The sequence below is a fragment of the Salmo salar genome, chromosome 25, assembly GCF_965601325.2.
Source record: "Salmo salar chromosome 25, fSalSal1, whole genome shotgun sequence".
Lineage (NCBI taxonomy): Eukaryota > Metazoa > Chordata > Actinopteri > Salmoniformes > Salmonidae > Salmo > Salmo salar.
The window spans coordinates 9759509-9773833 of NC_138315.1; the positions used below are offsets into that span (position 1 = coordinate 9759509).

Consider the following 14325-nt stretch of genomic DNA (forward strand, 5'->3'; position numbering starts at 1 on the left):
CGACCCTGCCTCACACAGGAAGCGGCGCAGGTCCTAATCCAGGCACTTGTCATCTCCCGTCTGGATTACTGCAACTCGCTGTTGGCTGGGCTCCCTGCCTGTGCCATTAAACCCCTACAACTCATCCAGAACGCCGCAGCCCGTCTGGTGTTCAACCTTCCCAAGTTCTCTCACGTCACCCCGCTCCTCCGCTCTCTCCACTGGCTTCCAGTTGAAGCTCGCATCCGCTACAAGACCATGGTGATTGCCTACGGAGCTGTGAAGGGAACGGCACCTCCATACCTTCAGGCTCTGATCAGGCCCTACACCCAAACAAGGGCACTGCGTTCATCCACCACTGGCCTGCTGGCCCCCCTACCTCTGAGGAAGCACAGTTCCCGCTCAGCCCAGTCAAAACTGTTCGCTGCTCTGGCACCCCAATGGTGGAACAAGCTCCCTCACGACGCCAGGACAGCGGAGTCAATCACCACCTTCCGGAGACACCTGAAACCCCACCTCTTTAAGGAATACCTAGGATAGGATAAAGTAATCCTTCTAACCCCCCCCCCCCCCCCCCCCTTAAAATATTTAGATGCACTATTGTAAAGTGGTTGTTCCACTGGATAACATAAGGTGAATGCACCATTTTGTAAGTCGCTCTGGATAAGAGCGTCTGCTAAATGACTTTAAATGTAATGTAAAAATATAAGTTATACATGATGTAAATAATGATGATTGTAAAACCGAGGGTATTGTCTTGAAATTGGCCGCATTAAAGAAAGCATCTAGAATAATGTGTCTTTTAAAATAATCTGTACCACTAAAAATACATTTCATGAATAATCTGTTATAAATGCGTATAAATGTTTAAATGCTTAAGACATTATCAATGCTAAAAGTTCAAATTAATTGTATAAATGTTCAAAAATAATGAAATACTTATTATTAATAGTTTATTAATGTTTGTTGCCAAAGTGTTACCAAAGTGACTGGTACTATTAAGCTCATTATCAATTTTGTCACTGATACCTGTACTTGGCATACCCTTGTTTTGGGATATTTCCTACCTAAACTGTGTTTATCCCTCCTGTTAATTGGGTTCAGAGTTCCAGTTGTGTACGTGCGCGCATGCATACAGAATGTGTGTTTTCACTGTAGCAGCGCTGCAAGTCTATTATTTTGACCTCTGCAAATGTAGTGGGCAGTAATATTTGACGTGTGTATATACAGTATATATGATATTATAAATACCTCACATGCGACTCGTAATAAGACACAAGGCCTATTCAAATTTGTATCTGACGCTATAAAGTTGAGTTACAGTAATAGGCAATCAATAAATATCTGAGAATGGAATTGTAAATACATGTATTTAATTACTTTGTAAAATGAATGGCTTCACATAAAATACATGAAGCTTAAGTTACCAGACAATAATTACAATAACAAAGCAAGGCATGATCAGAGAGAGAAAGAGAGAAATCATAGCCTGAAAGGCCATGCACCAAAAGAAAGGGGTAGAGGAGAGAAAGAAAGAAACTCACCAGTCTCTCACCATAGCAGTTCAGGAAGAAAAATAAGAAACAACAATGAATCCAATACCCTTTTAAAAAAAATGTGCTACATGTAATGATTATGTAGCAATCCGTGTGTGTGTCAGAGTTCAAGTTAGTAAAAAAACACCATTATAAAAGGCTAGCACTGTGTGGACTTCCACTATAACCAAGATGAGATCCCTAGGGAGGATTCTGTCTCTGTACCTGCTATGGCTGCCAATGTCAAGTGGAAGATGACCAACAAGACTTCATGCTTCTTGCAGGACCCCTGACCATTCACTGAGTAAGGGACCTGAGCACCAAGCCTTTAGCCATTCAATCAGGGATTGATGTCTTTGACTGCAGTCATCCCCTTCCTGTGGGCTCCAGGGCCTACTTCCAGTACCTGGGTATCTCACTTTAAAGTGTCCCTACCCTAGGAACACCTTTTACCCTAGCCTAGGCAGCTGATAGTGGGTGCTAGATCTTGATGTGCCCAGCTGGTAATACACTTGTGTCCCCCTTGGAGTGGTTCGTACATAAAGCATTTGCCATTAGGCTGCGAAGGCACAACTTCCCTCAACTAGGTTTAATGGCGGGCCATCTGAGAAACAACTGGAAAAATGTGTACTGTCTTATTAAAACACAATTTTCCACCACCACCATGCTTTTTCAGCATGAATGAAGGATGCTTTATGTACGAGACGGTCCACAGGAGACATGAGTGTATTACCGGTTGGGCACATCAATCCTAGACAATATTGCAGATCTAGCGCCCACTATCGGCGGCCTAGGCTACTTTTGCCCACATGTGACCCCAGCCAGCCCAGTCATTTACATTTATGTCATTTAGCAGACGCTCTTATCCAGAGCGACTTACAAATTGGTGCATTCACCTTATGATATCCAGTGGAACAACCACTTTACAATAGTACATCTATATATATATATATTTTTTTTTTTTGGGGGGGGGGGGTAGGTTTAGAAGGATTACTTAATCCTATCCCAGGTATTCCTTAAAGAGGTGGGGTTTCAGGTGTCTCCAGAAGGTAGTGATTGACTCTGCTGTCCTGGCGTCGTGAGGGAGCTTGTTCCACCATTGGGGTGCCAGAGCAGCGAACAGTTTTGACTGGGCTGAGCGGGAACTGTGCTTCCGCAGAGGTAGGGAGGCGAGCAGGCCAGAGCTGGATGAACGCAGTGCCCTTCTTTGGCTGTAGGGACTGATCAGAGCCTGAAGGTACGGCGGTGCCATTCCCCTCACAGCTCCGTAGGCAAGCACCATGGTCTTGTAGCAGATGCGAGCTTCAACTGGAAGCCAGTGGAGTGTGCGGAGGAGCGGGGTGACGTGAGAGAACTTGGGAAGGTTGAACACCAGACGGGCTGCGGTGTTCTGGATGAGTTGTAGGGGTTTAATGGCACAGGCAGGGAGCCCCGCCAACAGCGAGTTGCAGTAATCCAGACGGGAGATGACAAGTGCCTGGATTAGGACCTGCGCCGCTTCCTGTGTGAGGCAGGGTCGTACTCTGCGAATGTTGTAGAGCATGAACCTACAGGATCGCCTTGATGTTAGCGGAGAACGACAGGGTGTTGTCCAGGGTCACGCCAAGGCTCTTAGCACTCTGGGAGGAGGACACAATGGAGTTGTCAACCGTGATGGCGAGATCATGGAACGGGCAGTCCTTCCCCAGGAGGAAGAGCAGCTCCGTCTTGCCGAGGTTCAGCTTGAGGTGGTGATCCGTCATCCACACTGATATGTCTGCCAGACATGCAGAGATGCGATTCGCCACCTGGTTATCAGAAGGGGGAAAGGAGAAGATTAATTGTGTGTCGTCTGCGTAGCAATGATAGGAGAGACCATGTGGGGATATGACAGAGCCAAGTGACTTGGTGTATAGCGAGAATAGGAGAGGGCCTAGAACTGAGCCCTGGGGGACACCAGTGGTGAGAGCACGGGGTGCGGAGACGGATTCTCGCCACGCCACCTGGTAGGAGCGACCTGTCAGGTAGGACGCAATCCAAGAGTGAGCCGCGCCAGAGATGCCCAACTCGGAGAGGGTGGAGAGGAGGATCTGATGGTTCACAGTATCAAAGGCAGCAGATAGGTCTAGAAGGATGAGAGCAGAGGAGACAGAGTTAGCTTTAGCAGTGCGGAGAGAAGAGCAGTCTCAGTTGAATGACCAGTCTTGAAACCTGACTGATTTTGATCAAGAAGGTCATTCTGAGAGAGATAGCAAGAGAGCTGGCCAAGGACGGCACGCTCAAGAGTTTTGGAGAGAAAAGAAAGGGATACTGGTCTGTAGTTGTTGACATCGGAGGGATCGAGTGTAGGTTTTTTGAGGGGTGCAACTCTAGCTCTCTTGAAGATGGAAGGGACGTAGCCAGCGGTCAAGGATGAGTTGATAAGCGAGGTGAGGTAAGGGAGAAGGTCTCCGGAAATGGTCTGGAGAAGAGAGGAGGGGATAGGGTCAAGCGGGCAGGTTGTTGGGTGGCCGGCCGTCACAAGATTTCATCTGGAGAGAGAGGGGAGAATGAGGTCAAAGCGTAGGGTAGGGAAATGTGAGCAGGACCAGCGGTGTCGTTTGACTTAACGAGGATCGGATGTCGTCAACCTTCTTTTCAAAATGGTTGACGAAGTCATCAGCAGAGAGGGAGGAGGGGGGGAGGATTCAGGAGGGAGAAGAAGGTGGCAAAGAGCTTCCTAGGGTTGGAGGCAGATGCTTGGAATTTAGAGTGGTAGAAAGTGGCTTTAGCAGCAGAAACAGAGGAAGGAAATGTGGAGAGGAGGGAGTGAAAAGATGCCAGGTCCGCAGGGAGGCTAGTTTTCCTCCATTTCCGCTCGGCTGCCCGGAGCCCTGTTCTGTGAGCTCGCAATGAGTCGTCAAGCCACGGAGCAGGAGGGGAGGACCGAGCCGGCCGGGAGGATAGGGGACATAGAGAGTCAAAGGATGCAGAAAGGGAGGAGAGGAGGCAGAATCAGGAGATTGGTTGGAGAAGGATTGAGCAGAGGGAAGAGATGATAGGATGGAAGAGGACAGATTAGCAGGAGAGAGAGAGCGAAGGTTGCGACTAGTAGAAGAACAGTATCTAGTAAAGATGAGGTCAAGCGTATTGCCTGCCTTGTGAGTAGGGGGGGATTGTGAGAGGGTGAGGTCAAAAGAGAAGAGGAGTGGAAAGAAGGAGGCAGAGAGAAATGAGTCAAAGGTAGACGTAGGGAGGTTAAAGTCACCCAGAATTGTGAGGGGTGAGCCATCCTCAGGAAAGGAACTTATCAAGGCGTCAAGCTCATTGATGAACTCTCCAAGGGAACCTGGAGGGCGATAAATGATAAGGATGTTAAGCTTGAATGGGCTAGTGACTGTGACAGCATGGAATTCAAAGGAGGAGATGGACAGATGGGTCAGGGGAGAAAGAGAGAATGTCCACTTGGGAGAGATGAGGATTCTAGTGCCACCACCCCGCTGACCAGATGCTCTCGGGGTATGCGAGAACACGTGGTCAGACGAGGAGAGAGCAGTAGGAGTAGCAGTGTTTTCTGTGGTAATCCATGTTTCCGTCAGCACCAAGAAGTTGAGGGACTGGAGGGTAGCATAGGCTGAGATGAACTCTGCCTTGTTGGCTGCAGACCGGCAGTTCCAGAGGCTGCCGGAGACCTGGAACTCCACGTGGGTCGTGCGTGCTGGGACCACCATGTTAGAGTGGTAGTGGCCATGCGGTGTGAAGCGTTTGTGTGGCCTGTGCAGATAGGAGAGAACAGGGATAGACAGACACATAGTTGACAGGCTACAGGAGAGGCTACGCTAATGCAAAGGAGACTGGAATGAAAATTAACTAAACAACTGGGGAAGCGAGAGAGCAGGGCCTCCCTTACTAACCATTCACTGAAACACTCAAATATAACTTTTCCAACTTCCACTTTAGAAATTATAATTGATGTAAACTACAGTGGTTCAATGTTTCCAGGAATAGGCTCAAACTTAGTTTATTCAGCTAGATAACTTGGTACAGTATTCTTCCGTGAAACCCAACCAGTGCACCGTGTCCTATGACGCCGTAGCTAACTAGCATGCTAGCATCCAATAACACACGTTTAGCACCAATACTTGATTACAACAAACTACCAATGGATCATTCGTGTCCGTGTCTAGTTCCTTTCATAACGCAGAAGTAATTAAACGTTGGCTAGCTAACACAAAGTCAGTCCTGCTATTAACTACACAAGTGGACTACACAACTCGAAAGTTCAGAAAGTTAAGCTTACGTTGCAAAAATCTTATTGACTAAAAATGATACAGTATTGCTAGCTGGTAGAGTTGGCTAGCTAGCAGTGGCTGCGTTTACCTTTATCTTTTATCTTTGATACCTAGACAACTATGTAGCTAGTGTTAGGTTGCGTCAATCGAATCTGGTATCAGAACAGAATTTAACACTAAGTCACTGAATATATTCTCAGCTTTTTTTATTCAATATAATTAATCAAGCGAATAAATGGTAAATGCAATCTTCGTATATACGGGCTCACTGTAACACCTCGCAGGACAAACAGAGAACTAACTGTTCAAACACAAAAGTGATTTTTTTAATACTCTGACAGAGATAGTTCCCGCTCAGAGCGGGCCTGTCAGAGTAGAGGCTGAGCGTGGTTTAGACTTGCTCAGCCTATCGCAGGCGCACAGGCTGGTCCCAGCCCCTTGGCGCATCACTGTTGCCAGGCGTAGTTGTCTTCCAGCTTAACTTCGTGTTTTTCACCCAAAAGTCAGCAAACCCAAGGACAGTCTTTATTATGCTACAGTTATTTTCCACTCTACCAGTTCCTCACATACAGCTGTCCTTGAGCGGCTTCACAACCAGGCATTGTGTGTGTGTCTGTGTCACGAGTCTACTCAGCCTACACCCTAGCTGCCCAGCAACCCTCCAGTTAGTCACGTCTATTCTATGTTAATACAATACAAACCTATTATGTTTAACATTAATGTATTCATATGCTATGCAACACATCTAGTTTAATAAAATATAACCCAACACTAGCTAACATTACACTAATCAAATCGTTCCGTTGTAATGTATTTAGTTTCTACAGTACTGCTAGTTGGTAAAGTTGGCTAGCTAGCAGTGGCTGTGGTGTTGACGCCGTTTGGAAAACGGTGCGAACGAACGAATACAGCTGGCTAGCTAACCTTGTTAGTTTCTCAAAGTTACACCTACACCTTTAGCTACACCTTTATCCTTGATGCAAAGACAACTATGTAGCTAGCTAGCTAACATTACACTAATCAAATCGTTCCGTTGTAATGTAATGAAATGTAATATTACCCGCGGAGCGAAGTACAGCACGACTACTCACTCCAGCATCCGGTCCAACAGTCAGTCTGCATTGTCCTGCTACAAAGGTAAGAGCTGAATATTTAAAGAGTGTATGGAGGACACAGGGCCAACATGTATTGCCTATTTTCTTTGATCACATTTTACAATTCATAGAGTTGACTGATGTGTCATACTCAGGATGTTAACAGTACATAATATGAACATTTATCATGCTGTTTATTTGCAAGGTGCAAAGCACACTGAACAAAACTATAAACACAACATGCAAGGTGTTGGTCCCATGTTTCATGAGATCCAAGAAATGTTCCATACCCACAAAAACATTTCTGCACAAATTTGTTTATACCCCTGTTAGTGAGCATTTATCCTTTGCCAAGATAATTCATCCATCTGACATGTGTGGCATATCAAGACGCTGATTAAACAGCATGATCATTCCACAGGTGCACCTGTGTCTCAAGTTTTGAGGGAGCGTGCAATTGGCATGCTGACTGCAGGAATGCCTACCAGAGCTGTTGCCAGAAAATTGAATCTTCATTTCTCTACCAACGTCGTTTTAGAGAATTTGGTAGTATGTCCAACCGGCCTCACAACCGCAGACCACGTGTACGGCGTCGTGTGGGCGAGCGGCTTGCTGATGTCAGCGTTGTGAACAAGAGTGCCCCATGGTGGCGGTGGGGTTATGGTGTGTGCAGGCATAAGCTACGGACAACGAACATAATTGCATTTTATCGATGGCAATTTGAATGCACAAAAATGCCGTGAGGCCCATATTTTTTAAGGTATCTGTGACCAACAGATGTATACCTGCATTCCCAGTCATGTGAAATCCATAGATTAGGGCCTAATGAATTTTATTTCAATTGACTGATTTCCTCACAGGAACTGTAACTCCGTAAAATCAATGAAATTGATGGCTGGCTGGGGCTGTGTCCTACTCATGGAGCATTATGTAGATTTTTTTGCATTATAATGTCCATAATATCTGCATTAATAGTGGAATGATAGTGTTACACTATTATTATAAATAAATGATGCTTTGGGCCCTTACAAAATTGAGTTCATATTTTCAGTTTCCCCATCGGTCAACAAAAGTCTCTTGTTATCGAATTGGAAGGCTGCAGGCTCCCTCTTTGAGCAGCGTCACTCGGTGGCCCTAAAAGGGCTGAAGTCTGATGCAGAGATGGCCTGTTTTCTGCTCGACAGGTAACATTACCAAGACGTTGCGCCAGCTAGTGTTATCTGTGATGTTTGTGAATGGAATGTAGAACCAGTCAGGATATTGACATAAGCATGTGATTTTGAGCATAATGATCATCTAGAACCTACTTGTATTATGCATTGGCGGCTAGCTAACGTTTCATGTGCATTCCTCTGTTTGAGAGTGATAGAACTGTAGTGGTGCTCGGCTGTAACCTTAGCAGCTGCAATGGTGCTTGGCAGTATAGTTGCCTCGCCTTTTTGAGACTTCCAAGTGACTAACATTCTTACAGAACATTACTGAAACAATGTTAGCTAGCGAACATTATGTAGCTTGGTAGAGAGTTGACAAACAAGCTCACTTGTTAGGTTTTGTGACATACATTAGCAAGCTAGCTAGATATAATAATGGGACATGCGCAAAATAAAATGTAATTAATCAACTTCTAGTTATGAAAAGGCCCCACCATAATCCACTCCAAGGAAAGTGTTACCTCTGCCTGCTTTATCAAGCATTGGAGCACCACACTGTCATCAGATAGGTGAGAACACATGCTTAATTTCAATAGGAGAATAGATAGATACCTTTTTTCCTATTCCATTCAATGATGGCTATTGAGTAGTGCTCTTTCTTGTGTGTGCATCATTTATGGTTGGTTTTTGTGTCCCTCTGTTTGTGCCGGCCTTCTTTGAGCAGGCTATGTGGGGGTGTATCTCTCTGGTACTGTCATGTCTCTCTCTCTCCAGTATTCAAAATGTTTGCCATGGAGCACCATGGAGGCAACAGAAGGCAAAAACAGGCTACATTAACTTTTCTTTTGCTCCTTCTGTTGCCTCCATGGTGCTCCCACCTAGCTCAACCTCTCCAGGCTATTTCAGAAGCTTATCCCTCCTTTAGAAAAAGACAGTAGGTTATACTCCAAGCATATAGTATATTCATTACTGCGAAACATTTTGAATACTGGGAGACTAACTATTCCCAGTCATATTCCCGGAAGTCTCAGTCCACAGTGAAGCAGGATACTGACAGGTGACTTTTTGTTGGCCACAAACACTTTGCTTTCTGGGAATATTTACCTTTTCTAATTCATGAACATGGTTTCCAGTGGCACCCTTTCAATATTAAAGACTCGTACTGTGTGGATTCAATAAATTTGTTCTGGATGGGCTGTGATCATTGACCGTCTGCAAATGAAAGACATTGTGGTAGCTCTAGGTAAGACTTAATTGTTTGTGTGCTTACAGTACACCACAAGTATTTAACACGGATGTCCTGCTTTTTTATTTATTACTTAATGTCTCTTACAATTTCAGCTGATGGCCGCATGGACTGGCCAGGCTACTGTGCACAGTATTGCACCTCCACTACATTGGAGAATGATTCCATAGACATCTCCATAGTGAACATTGACAAGAGGGAGACCCAGAGAAACTCTGTCATCGTGGAGCGAGGCATTCATAAGGGCCATGGATCAGCTGATTATGGAGATTCCGCCAAAATAAATCTGCTCAGATTCACATGTACAGATTTCTGCTCTAATGAGTAAGTTTGGTTATGAACATGCACATCTAAAATGTTTATTTTTGCCAGATTGAATCGCTTTAGAAATATATATCATGTTTTTTTCACATTCAGTGAAAGGAAAATATAAAGACAGCTGAATACACCAGTATCTCCATATGTGGCATGGAGCCAAGAACCTGGGCAAGAAAATCTATGCAGTGAGTATGTAATGATAGATATTACAGTATATATTTTTTGGTTTTATGATGTGAAGATGTTGATCCAGTGTTGGAATTGTTATCATACCTAGACAGCACAGATTAAAGGTACATTCCGGACCTTCAATGCAAGATTTTGAGGAAGCGATTGGAATCTGGTGGCGGGGATGCCAAGGAGAAGAACCCTAAGGCCCGAAGACCCTACCCCCCCTATTCATCCACCCAACAACTGAGGAACTTGTGCAATCACAAGTGAGAAGAGGCCTAGGTAAATAAAAAACTTAAGGCAGGAATATTCAATTGAATTGCGTCAGACCTCAGATTTAGTTATAACAAAGCCTGTAGGAGATGATACCTATGAAGTCAATGAATAGTTGTCTTTTTATAAGTTCACATTATCGGTACACTTAACCTCCACATTCCTCATTCTTTCCCTCCCCCTAGGGTTGGGTGAACCTCGAGACCATGCAGGAGTACCAGAGACCACCTCCTCCAACCCTGTGAGAAACCCAGGTAATAACCCACATACATACAAACTGTTTTACACCAAGTACATTACAATAACCGAATTTGAAAGAAGCGGTTTCATTTAGTTTTTGCCCTACAGAATTCTTTGCCCCACATAGTAACAATTCAATTTTTTCTGACTTCTGTTGGAATACATCAAGATTGACAGTGAAGGCCCTGATGGACCAAGACCCCTGCTGTTGGACCTCTCTAAAGACACCTATGAAGCCTCCACTATCAAGCAACTAACAGGAGACCTCCCTGCCTTCCTCCCAGTCCCGACCCCAAAACTGAACTTTCTCCATGTACCAGGCCACACACAGAGACTGATGACAGGAACACACACATGGACAGCTTAAACTCTATGGCTGACTGGCATAGTGAAGGAATGGGATGAAATTAGGATTGATATTGATATCCTTAGGCTGTGCAGAGGGCCTACAGTGCCAGACCATTTTCTTAGGTTTACTTTGCTCTGTAAACATGGCCTTACTTTTGAGAGTATTTTACTTCATTAAAAAGGCCCACCCTCGTCACATGATCACCCATTCAATTTGCCAAGCAGCTCCTAAAAGGCTTTTTGAAAAAAGGGACATCACATGTCCCAACTTGCAAACGAATCATTGGTTTAGAAGAGAAAATAAGAGTGACAACGTGATTCTAGCCTTTTGAAACACACAGAGCAGACCATCCCCCTCCCCAAACCCCTTGCTGCACACTATTTTGATTTAGATTGTGATCGGTGGGGTACACGTGAGGTCATTTGAATGGGGTGATCATGTGGGCCTTTAGTTCAGATTAAGTCTATAGAGGTCTTTAAACAGCTAAATCCATTGATCCACCTATGCTGCTACGTCTTACCCGGACCACCTGTCAGCCATAGATCTATTAACAGATATTGTTGGCCTCTTTACCCTCTAATCCTCCCATCCCTGTGTTCTTGGGGCTCTACCTGCCTCTAGGGGTATATATTATGTCTGGGCTGGAACACCAATAATTTATTTCTTGTTAGGTGACAATTGCCACAAGGTTCTGGATCATAGGTGTTTTTGATCTGGTTATAATCAGGTTTCTGTTTTAGCCTTTTATCAGTTGACCATTTTTCTTGGTAGCTAAGCGTTATCTTGCGCTTGATCATGTTCACGTTGTATCTTAAGTCCTTAAAGCTGGAATCGGCAAGTCGTCTGCGATCCCCAGGACGCACCTCTTCCTTTGTTATTTCATTTTGAACGAAACCTAACACTTACCTCTTTCTCGCCTCTCTTTTCGGGTCGAGTTGATATAGATCCAATACTAATGATGATGCTTGTTCAGTAGAACATTAAAAAATACAACGTTCTCCCTGCAACCACAACTGTTTATCTACGACTATCTAGCAGCTGACTGCTCTGCTGTTTACATTCTAACTCTCTCACGTATGTTCATGCAGGAAGTAGTTGTGTATTATATCCCAATTGAAAACTCCTCTGGAATATCGGTACAGTCACCTAATAATTGCATGCCTCTCTCTTATTGCACTGGACATCCCATGTCTCATTGAATAGCAAGGCTTGGAGTAAGTATCATTTACCTGCATAGACCTGGCACAAGTAATTGGCATTAACTGTTGTTTTGAGGGTGACATTTGAACCGTATTATTATTATCAATGGTAACCAATTTTCAATATAGACAAACGTCTAAAATGTGTACATTTTTACCTTTGAAACTTTAATTCCAGAATAATAAACTAATGTGGAAGTATTATTTATTCAAGCACACAGTAAAATCTGACATTTTCCTATTTAAACTTTGTTGTGCTGGGAGAAAGTGCAGTGATGACACTTTTGTGTGTGAACGAGCAACCTTTAGAATCTTTGATATGACATGGTGTGCCCAGTAAGGTTTTTGATATCCTGAAGATACACCTGGCAGGTGTTTGTGTGTGGAGAATGCAAAATGAGGGAGAGGTTGTGTTCTGTTCACAGCAAGTGACATGATGCCATACTAATGTCAATAAGTGTCTGGCAAAGGACACTCTTTGGGCATAACACTAGCATGTCATCCTGCCACACGCATTTAAAATCCTAGCACCCAGGGTGGAACCCAGTGCACTCTGAATGGGGATCAGGGAAAGTGTCCCTGATTCTCCAAACACTGCAACTGGGGATGACAACTCGGTTTCCTGCACCAAGGGCACCATGCTGCCACATCAAACTGTGCGTAGGCAGCATGCCGGTACTCCCGGGCATCATCTGCAGGCTCTGTTGCATCGTGGTATGCAATGGTGCCAGAGGGGATGGCTGCCGTTTTACTGGCTACTAACCAACTTCGCTATTTAGTTAGTTTTTTCGCATCGTTGAACTTATTTTGTACATAATGTTGCTGCTACCATGTCTTATGACTAAAAATTGCTTCTGGACATCAGAACAGCGATTACTCACCTCGAACTGGAAGGAGATGTTTTCTTTAATTAGTCTGACGCGAAGGATATACTGCTTCCCGGAGAACAGGCCCTCCCTGTCATTCGCATGAAGAAAATACAGAAATACAAGGGAAGGAGGTCTGGGTGCTTGTGAGAATTCATCGGCAAGTTAGTATTATTGGCCAACGTGCAATTATTAGAAAACAAACTGGACGATCTACGATTAAGAATATCCTACCAACGGGACATAAAAAATGTAATATCTTATGTTTCACCGAGACTTGGCTGAACGACGACACGGATTGTAAAGAGCTGGCTGGCTTCTCCGTTTTTCGGCAGGACAGAGCAGCTACATCTAGTAAGACGAGGGGCAGGGGTTTGTGTCTATTTGTCAATAACTGCTGCTGCGCGATATCTATTATTAATGAAGCCTCGAGGTATTGCTCGCCTGAGGTAGAATACCTCCTTATAAGCTGTAGACCACACTATCTACCAAGAGAATTCACATTAATATTATTCGTAGCTGTCTATTTACCACCACAAACCGATGCTGGCATTAAGACCTCACTCAACCAGCTGTATAAGGCCATAAGCAAACAAGAAAAATGCTCATCCAGAAGCGGCGCTCCTAGTGGCCGGGGACTTTAATGCAGGCAAACTTAAATCCTTTTTACCTAATTTCAACCAGCATGTCACGTGCAACCAGAGAAAAAATGATTTCAAAAACTGTAGACCACCTTTACTCCACACACAGAGAGGCATACAAAGCTCTCCCTCGCCATTCCATTTTGCAAATCTGACCATAATCCTATCCTCCTGATTCCTGCTTACAAGTAAACACTAAAGCAGGAAGTACCAGTGACTTGCTCAATACAGAAGTTGTCAGATGATGCGGATGCTGTGCTACAGCACTGTTTTGCTAGCACAGACTGGAATATGCTCCGGGATTCATCCAATGGCATTGAGGAGTATACCACCTCAGTCACTGGCTTCATCAATAAGTGCATCGACGATGTGGTCCACACAGAGACCATACGTGCATTTCCCAACCAGAAGCCATGGATTACAGGCAACATCCGCACAAAGCTAAAGGCTACAGCTTCCGTTTCAAGGAGCGGGACACTAATCTGGAAGCTTATAAGAAATCCCGCTGTGCACTCAGACGAACCATCAAACAGGCAAAGCATCAATATAGGACTAAGATTGAATCCTACTACACCGGCTCTGACACTCGTCGGGTTTGGCAGGGCTTAAACTATTACGGACTACAATGGGGAAACCCAGCTGCGAGCTGCCCGGTGACACAAGCCTACCAGATGAGCTAAATGCCTTTTATTCTCGCTTTGAGGCAAGAAACACAGAAGCATGCATGAGAGCACCAGCTGTTCCGGATGACTGTGATCACGGTCTCCGTAGCCGATGTGAGCAAGACAGGTCAACATTCACAATGCTGCGGGACCAGATGGATTACCAGGATGTGTAGTCTGAGCATGCGCTGACCCACTGGCAAGTGTCTTCACTGACATTTTCAACCTGTCCCTGACTGAGTCTGTAATACAAACATGTTTCAAGCAGGCCACCATAGTCCCTGTGCCCAAGAACACTAAGGTAACCTGCCTAAATGACTACCAACCCATAGCACTCACATATGTAGCTGT

The 14325-nt window shown here is 44.7% G+C and overlaps 1 long non-coding RNA gene across 1 annotated transcript; it reads left to right on the forward strand.

Moving 5' to 3' along the window:
• Window positions 1–2551: 2551 nt before the first annotated feature.
• Window positions 2552–12013, forward strand: LOC106586088 (uncharacterized). The gene is made up of 5 exons (XR_001324124.3): window positions 2552–9579; window positions 9673–9758; window positions 9851–10026; window positions 10203–10271; window positions 10427–12013. It is a non-coding gene; the product is annotated as an uncharacterized LOC106586088 (long non-coding RNA).
• Window positions 12014–14325: the final 2312 nt, after the last annotated feature.